Source organism: Schistocerca cancellata, chromosome 3, assembly GCF_023864275.1.
Source record: "Schistocerca cancellata isolate TAMUIC-IGC-003103 chromosome 3, iqSchCanc2.1, whole genome shotgun sequence".
NCBI lineage: Eukaryota > Metazoa > Arthropoda > Insecta > Orthoptera > Acrididae > Schistocerca > Schistocerca cancellata.
This window is the reverse complement of record NC_064628.1, coordinates 774592369-774600552: the sequence shown is the minus strand read 5'-3', so window position 1 is coordinate 774600552 and position 8184 is coordinate 774592369. Positions and strand designations below refer to the sequence as shown.

At 44.3% G+C, this 8184-nt stretch overlaps 1 protein-coding gene across 1 annotated transcript in view; it reads left to right on the top strand.

The window, feature by feature from the left end:
• The first annotated feature begins 6237 nt into the window (after window positions 1–6237).
• Window positions 6238–8184, top strand: part of LOC126175813 (fibronectin type 3 and ankyrin repeat domains protein 1-like) — a 168894-nt gene continuing 166947 nt past the window's right edge. The window contains exon 1 of the mRNA XM_049922801.1: window positions 6238–6346. The gene's annotated coding sequence lies outside the window, so the exon portion shown is untranslated. The remainder of the gene's footprint in view (window positions 6347–8184) is intronic.

The following is an 8184-nucleotide window of genomic DNA, read 5'->3' as shown; positions in this document are numbered from 1 at the left end:
ACGGGAAGTTTTGCGGTCTGTTTTACATTGTTACCCGTACAAGACCCAGACGGTGCAGCAACTGAAACCTCACGATCTGCAGCAACGTTCTGAATTTGCTCTTCACTTTCTGGGCGGGATTGAAGTTGATGACATGTGACAGGACAATATTCTATGGAATGAAGAGGGACATTTTTCATTACAGGGTGCAGTGAATACACAGAATTGCCGAATGTGGGCAGTGTTAAGCCGCGTGTTACGCAAGATCAGACATTGCGCTCGCCATATGTGGCTTTGTCGTGTGGATTCTCGGTCCGTTCTTCTTTGTGTGATGGCCTGTCAGCTATATCGAGATGTCTACACGATATCGAGATCTCGTTGTGCAGCATGTGATTCTAGCTTTTGAAAAGCGCAACGGTGTGGAAACCACCGTTTTTATACAAGATGGGGCAATGGCGCAACACATCATGTCGCTCGCCCAGTGAAAGATCTGCTTAATTCAACCTTCCACGAACATGTTATTCCCTGAGGTTTTCTAGACCCATGGCCTGCAAGACGGCCTGATCTGAATCCATGTGACTTTTGGCTCTGGCGATATCTAATAGAACGTTTTTACCAGGCACACGTTTGACCTCTACCTGATCTGAAGGCCAGTCAGTATACAGGAACCAGTTGTGGGATTCCATGGAACTGTTGTGAGCAACTGTTGATTCCATTGTTATACGGTTGCAGCATGTCGTCGATGTCTCCAGGACTCTTACTGAACAAATTGTGTAAGTGACAGTTAATAATGAAATCAACATTATGCCTTTCTCATTTGTTTGACCTTTTCTACCCATGTCCCATTCCTAATCTATTACATAGTGAAGTATTTCTTAAAGTATTTCTTACATTCACAATGCCAGATTTGCACGCGGTGGCCAAAATTGGAATCAGTTTTTTTCCAGTGTAAATCGGTTCCACGTTAACACATTAGAATATCTTGTCAAGTTTCGCCGCCATACGGTAATTTCAGCCCACACTGCAGATCTGTGAGTAGCTGAACTATAATTATAACCACCCCATGTGTAATCATACTATTATTTTGCGATGATGTGGAGGTTTGTGGTGAGTGTGTTTTGGGTAGATGTAGGGAAACCGCAGATGGCAGTTCCAAAATGTAACGACTTACGCTAGAAAACTACAACAAAAGGTAAGAAGACCCCAGAAGATGACGCTTTGTGCAGGGATTGGCATTTGACCCTCAACATAAACAAATGTTGCGTATTGCGCATAAAGGCAGAGAGGCCCATTGTTATATGATTATACGATTGCAAAACAGTCATGGCAATCAGTCTCGTCTAATGACTGAGAATACGAGTGTGGAGCGATTTAAGGTGGAACGACTTTATAAAACAAACCGCAGATAAGGCAGATTCGAGACAAATTCATTGGAGGAGCTGTCAGGAAAGCTTGTTCATCCACGATGTAGGTACTTGCAAAAATCACATTCGACTAATACTTGAATCAGTCTGGGATGTGCACAAAATACGATTGACATAAGGAAGTAGACAAGCTGCAAAGAAGAGCAGCGCGTTTCATCAGAAGTTCATTTAATGAGCACGAAATCGTCACAGAGATTCACACCCAACCCCATTGGCAGATACTACAAATAGCTGTTGTGCGTCACGGTGTGGTTTATTGTTAAAATTCCGAGAGCCGACGTTGCTAGAAGAGTTCACTAGTATCTTGAGTCCTCCTGCGTATGTCTCTCAAAAACACCAGGAAGGTAAGATTAAGAGAGATTTGAGTTCATATAGAGGCTTGCCAACAATAGTTCTTCCCAGTGACCATTCGGAACTGGAACAAGAAAAAAAGGAAGGGGTGGGGGAAGGGAGGGAGAATACTAACTTCCGCGATACAAGGTGTCTTGTGCAGCATACATGTATTTGTACACTATATACTGAAAAGTATGGGGCTATCCCCGTATCCCTATGTAATGAGGAATTGACTACTAGATGTCACGAGAGGCAGATCCGGAAGTTTAAAAGGAGATGGGGAGTCTTGTGTTGTCAGTACGAGGGGCGTTTGAAAAGTCCGTGCAAAGTCCGAGAGATGGCACCACCGGCGCATATCGAGGTCATGTTTAGTTAGTAGCATCTTTGGAAAGAAAACACACACCAAGTTTCAGCCATATTGGTCTATTTCTTTGTGTTTGGCATTCGTGTGAATCAAGGAGGTCAAGTGATTGTCAAAAAATGGACGGAGAAGAATTTCGTGTGGTGATTAAACATTACTTTATGAAAGGCAAAACGCCTCAGGAGACTAAAGAGAAGTTTGATAAACATTACGGTGACTCTGCACCTTTGATTAGAACAGTTTATAAGTGATTTCAAAATTTTCGGAGTAGCCATATGGGCATAAGTGATGCTGAACGTTCTGGATGCCCTGTGGAGCTTACGACTCCATAAACCATTGATAAAATCCATGATATGATGATGGATGACACCAAGAGTTAAGGTGCATGAGATTGCTAGTGTTGTGGGCATCTCGAATGAACGGGTACATTATATTTTGCATGAACATTTGGACATGAGAAAGCTATTCGCAAGATGGGTTCCGCCATTGCTCACGCTTGACCAAAAACGGAATCGTGCGAAGTGTTGCAAGGATGGTTTGCAGCTGTTCAGGAAGAATCCGCAGGACTTTAAGAGTCGTTTCGTCACTGTGGATGAAACATGGATCATTACTATACTCCTGAGACCAAACAACAATGTAAACAATGGGTTACCAAGGGAGAATCTACACCAAAAAAGGCGAAGACCAGTCCTTCGGCCGGAAAGGTTATGGCGACTGTCGTTTGGGATTCACAAGGAATAATCCTCATCGACTATCTGGAAAAGGGTAAAACTATTACAGGTGCATATTATTCATCGTTATTGGACCGTTTGAAAAGCGAGCTGCAAAAAAGTCCTTTTCCATCATGACAATACACCAGCACTCACCTCAGAAGTTGTGGTCGCAAAATTAATGGATATAGGATTCCAACTCGTTTCACATCCACCCTATTCTCCAGACTTGGCTCCCTCAGACTACTATTTGTTCCCCAATTTGAAGAAATGGCTGGTGGGACAAAGATTTTTTTCAAACGAGGAGGTGATTGCGGCAACTAATAGCTATTTTGCAGACTTGGACAATTCCTATTATTCGGAAGGGATCAACAAATTAGAACAGCGTTGGACGAAGTGAATAAGTCTAAAAGGAGACTACGTCGAAAAATAAAAAAGGTTTACTCCAAACACGTAAGTAGTATTTATTTTTTCATGGACTTTTCAAACGCCGGCCGGAGTGGCCGAGCGGTTCTAGGCGCTTCAGTCTGGAACCACGCGACCGCTACGTCGCAGGTTCGAATCCTGCCTGGGGCATGGATGTGCGTGTCGTCCTTAGGTTAGTTAGGTTTAAGTAGTTCTAAGTTCTAGGCGACTGATGACCTCCGCTGTTAAGTCCCATAGTGCTCAGAGCCAATTGAACCATCTGAACTTTTCAAACGCCCCTCGTAGAGAAGCACTAATAGCGGAATGGGTCGGTCAAGAGAGCTCAGTGACTTCGAAAGTGGACGGGTCATTAGATGACACGCGACTAACAGTTCCATCAGAGACATTCGAACCCCTCTAAACTGCCCCAGTTGGCTGATAGTGATCTGATTTTTTAAAATGGAAACGCGAAGGAATATCACCAGTTAAAGTAAGACCAGGTAGACCTCACGTTCCGATGGACAGGAACCGTCGAGCAGTGCGGTACTTGTAAAAATTCGCATGAAATCAGCGGAAGGGATCACTGACAAGTTCCAAAGTTACTTCAATAGCCCAGCTACCACGACTGTGTGTAGGGAGGTAAGGAGAATGGGGTACAATGGTCAAGAAGCTCCCCATAAGCCACGTATTTCTGTAGTCAGAGCTAAGGGACGATCGAGGTGGTGTAAAAAGCGACGTCTCTGGACAGTGGGTGACTGGAACGATTGAATCCCGCCATACCTGTGGCAATCGGAGTGAAGGATCTGGGTCTGGGGAATGTGTGGAGAATGTTACCTACACCACTTGAATGCCAACAGTGAGCCACGAAGGAGTTAGTGTTAAGGTATGGGGGTGTTTTCTGTGGTTTGTACGTTATCTACTTATTGTGCCTGAGTAAACGCTAAATATGGAAGGGTACGAACACGTTTTACAAGGGGGTACCAAAAAAAAACCGAAATAACATTGCCGTGGGCGGAGCTTGTGTAGTACGCATTTCTGCCGCTAGGTGTGTATAGCGCAACTCATTGTCAGTTCAGTGTCGCCTGTGTTGTCGATCTGGCTTGTTCCTTTCATCTGCAATGATTGTTTTTCCTAGCGTTGTTTTGTTCTCTCTTTTTTATGATGGCAAGTGTAAGTGAACAACGTGCAGCTGTGAAATTTTGTTTTCTACGCAGTAAAAATGCTGCGGAAACTATTTTAATGTTGAAAACAGCTTACCAAGATGACGCTATGGGAAAAACTCAAGTGTTCGAGTGGTTAGCTCTATTTAAAAACGGCGACACGTCAAGTAATGACAAACCTCGTTTGGGCGTTCGTAGACTGCCCGAAAGGACGAAAATATTGAAAAATTTCGAGAGCTTGTGCTCAAAAACCGTCGACAGACAATTGATAAACTGTCAGTGTTTGGTGGGTTATCTTGGAACTCAGTTCAGTGAATTTTATCGAAGATTTGGGAACGAAAATAGTTGCTGCCTAGTTCGTTCCTCTGGTTCTGGTTGACAATCTAAGGGAACGTCGAGTTGGAACATGTGCTGTGAAGCAACAGCTTGAAATTGATCCAGATTTTCTGTCAAAGGTCACTACTGGTGATGAGTCATGGTGCTACCGTTACGACTCAGAAACCAAGCAACAGTCAAGCCAATGGAAGATGTTATTGTGACCCCATCCATAAAAAACGTCGTCAACTCAAACCAAACATCAAAATAATGCTGACTTGCTTATTTGATGCCAAGGGCGTAGTTCATAGTTTGTTCCCTCAGGTCAGACCGTCAATCAAACCTTTTATTTGGAAGCTTTGAGGAGATTGCACAACAGTGTTCCTCAAAATAGACCCGATTTGTGGCAGACAGCAGACTGGTTCTTCCACCACTACAACGCACCTGCGCACACAGGCATCTCTGTTAGACACGCACCTTACTCGTCTGACCTGGCTCCGTGCGACTTTGTCACGAAATGGGGCATGAATAGGCACCAATTTGACAACATTGAAGAAGTCAAGAAAAAAATGAGGGAGGAGCTGTCAGCCATTTCTAAAGATGACTACAAAAATGTTTCAAACAGTGGAAGCACCGGTGGAACAAATGTATTAGTTGTGAGAGTATTTTTGAGGGGATAAGGTTGTTTTGCAAGCAATGTGAATAGCTTTTAAAAATAATTCCAGTTTTTTTGTACTCTCTCGTATAGTCTTTTGTACCATGTGCAGTAGAGGAACAGTTTGGCGACGATGATTATATCAGCATGGCGATGCATCCTATCATAAAGCATCTATGAGGCAATGGTTTGTGGACAATAACATACCTGAAATGGACTGGTCTGTCCACAGTGCCAACCTGGACCCAATGGAACACCTCTGGGATCAGCTAGTATGTCGATTTCTCTCCAAACCCTATTGTATAAATCACTAACTTCCTTGGTTTCTGCTGTTGAGGAAGGGTGGAGTGCCATTTCTGCAGAGACATTCAGACACCTCGTTGAATGGGTTCTCAGCACCGTTCATGCGAAGGGTGGACACAGCCCATATTGAAATGAAATGATGGTACGGCATTGTTGGCCGGGAGACCCCATGCGGGGTGTTCGGCCGCCGAAATTGCAAGTCCTTTTTAGCTGACGCCACTTCGGCGACTTGCGAGTCAATGATGATGAAAGACACACAACAGAGGCAGAGAAAATCCCTGACCCCGCCGGGAATCGAACACGGGACCCCGTGGGCGGGAAGCGAGAACGCTACCGCAAGACCACGAGCCGCGGACAGAGCCCGTATTAACGCCCAGTAACAAGTGTCCAGACGGAGTAGTTGCAGCGGTCGGCCGCGTGCAGTGACGCTACCCCGCCTGTTGCAGGCCCGCACGCGACGCCGGCCTACGTGCAACGCGACGTGCTCTGGGGCGGCAGCCTCGGCCCCGTTGCAGCGCCGCGACACAGCGCGACACGTCGCGACGCCTTCTGCATGCGGCCGCTATCTGTAGCACACATCTGGCGCCAAACCACTGGCCGGGCCGCTGCCGCGGGCGACAGCTGACGCACAGTCTGCACGCTTCTCCCGCCGAAGGTGCCGGGCTTTATCGAAGGCGCCGCCTCGGCATCCCGACTCTATTGTAAGTACCTCCTCCACTTGCGTCTGTAACACACGGCTCCGCAGGAGATGTATATGTAGTGACAATTATTGAACTACAGGAAACAAAATCGTCATAACTTCTGAACGGTTTCTTTTAGGACGTTCACACTGCACGGTTGAGTGCGAGGCGCGATGGGAATTAGGATGCGTATGTATGATTTGGCTTCGCTTCGAAGCCCACTTTCATTTGGATGGATTCGTCAATGAGCAAAACTGACTCGTTCGGGGGACTGAGAATACGCATTTCTCGATCGAGAAGTCTCTTCACCCCCAACGGGTGACTGTGTGGTGTGCAGTGTCCAATCACGGAATAATCGGTGCGATATTACTTGATGACACGGTGACTACCGCTCGGTACGCAAAGGTATTTGAAGATGATTTCATCCCCATTATCCAAAGTGACCCTGATTTCGACAAGATGTGGTTCATGCAAGACGGAGCTCGACCCTATCGAAGCAGGAGAGTGTTTGACGCCCTGGAGGAGTACTTGGGGACCGCATTTCGGCTCTGGGGTACCCAGAGGCCACTAGCATGGGCCTCGATTGGCCGCCATATTCTCCGGATCTGAACACATGCGATTCCTTTTTGTAGGGCTATATTCAAACAAGCTGTACAGCAATAACCCCAAAAACTATTACTGAGCTGAAAACAGCCATTCAGGAAGTCATCGACAGCATCATTGTTCCGACATTTCAGCGGGTCATGCAGAATTTCGCTATTTGTCTGCGCCAGATCATCGCCAATGATTGCAGGCATATCAAACATGTCATAGCACAGATCCGAATATCTGTAGCGACGTTTACATGTTGGATAACGTGTGTGCACGCCGTAGTTTGTAACTAATTTACGTTTTTTTCATCTTCCGAAAAATATTGTGTCAATCCGTTTACCTTACACACACACACACACATATATATATATATATATATATATATATATATATATATATATATATATATATATATATATTGAAACCGTTACAAAGGGCCCCATAACTAAGTCAGTAAGAATGGAACGCTTATAGGATCACTTTAAAGTTAGTACCGCCATTAGACTCTTGTTTATTTGCAATGTTACTTTTACACTTACACGATCATGATTTCGTCTTCAAAGCGCCATTATCAAGTGTTTTAAGTGTTATACAGTGCCTAAGATGGCATACTCTCGTATTTTAAAATACACTATTAGACACATTGTTTAAGGGTCGATATTTCTAGTAAAGCCTACTGCTTTCTTTCATCACTGAGTATACCCTTAGACAATGTGTCTAATAGTGTATTTTAAATACGAGAGTATGCCATCTTAGGCACTGTATAACACTTAAAACGCTTGATAATGGCGCTTTGAAGCCGAAATCATGATCGTGTAAGTGTAAAGGTAACACTGCAAATAAAGAACAGTCTAATGGCGGAACTGACTTTAAAAGAAATATATTATGACTGTGGCCCCGCATTATGAAAAAAAAAAAACTTATAGGACCATTTTGTTGTCCATGTGTCTGTCTGTCTGTCCGACAGTTAAGAACCATTTTTCTCAGCAATGGATAGACATGTATCAAGTTGAAATTTATACCACATACCAGGGTCTACGGCCACTTAGCGATGTAAAAAAATTAAAGTTTCTAAGTCAGTGCAATTAAAACATACGGCCATTTATATCACATATTTTAATATTCGCAAACTCACTCATCAAAACCTATAGGCCACTTCCTGTTGACCTAGAATCATGAAATTTCCCGAGAAGCAAGGTTTCACACTACAACCAAAGGAAAAATTCCAAAAACTGTTAATCTGTAATTATATCACAAGGAAAAATACT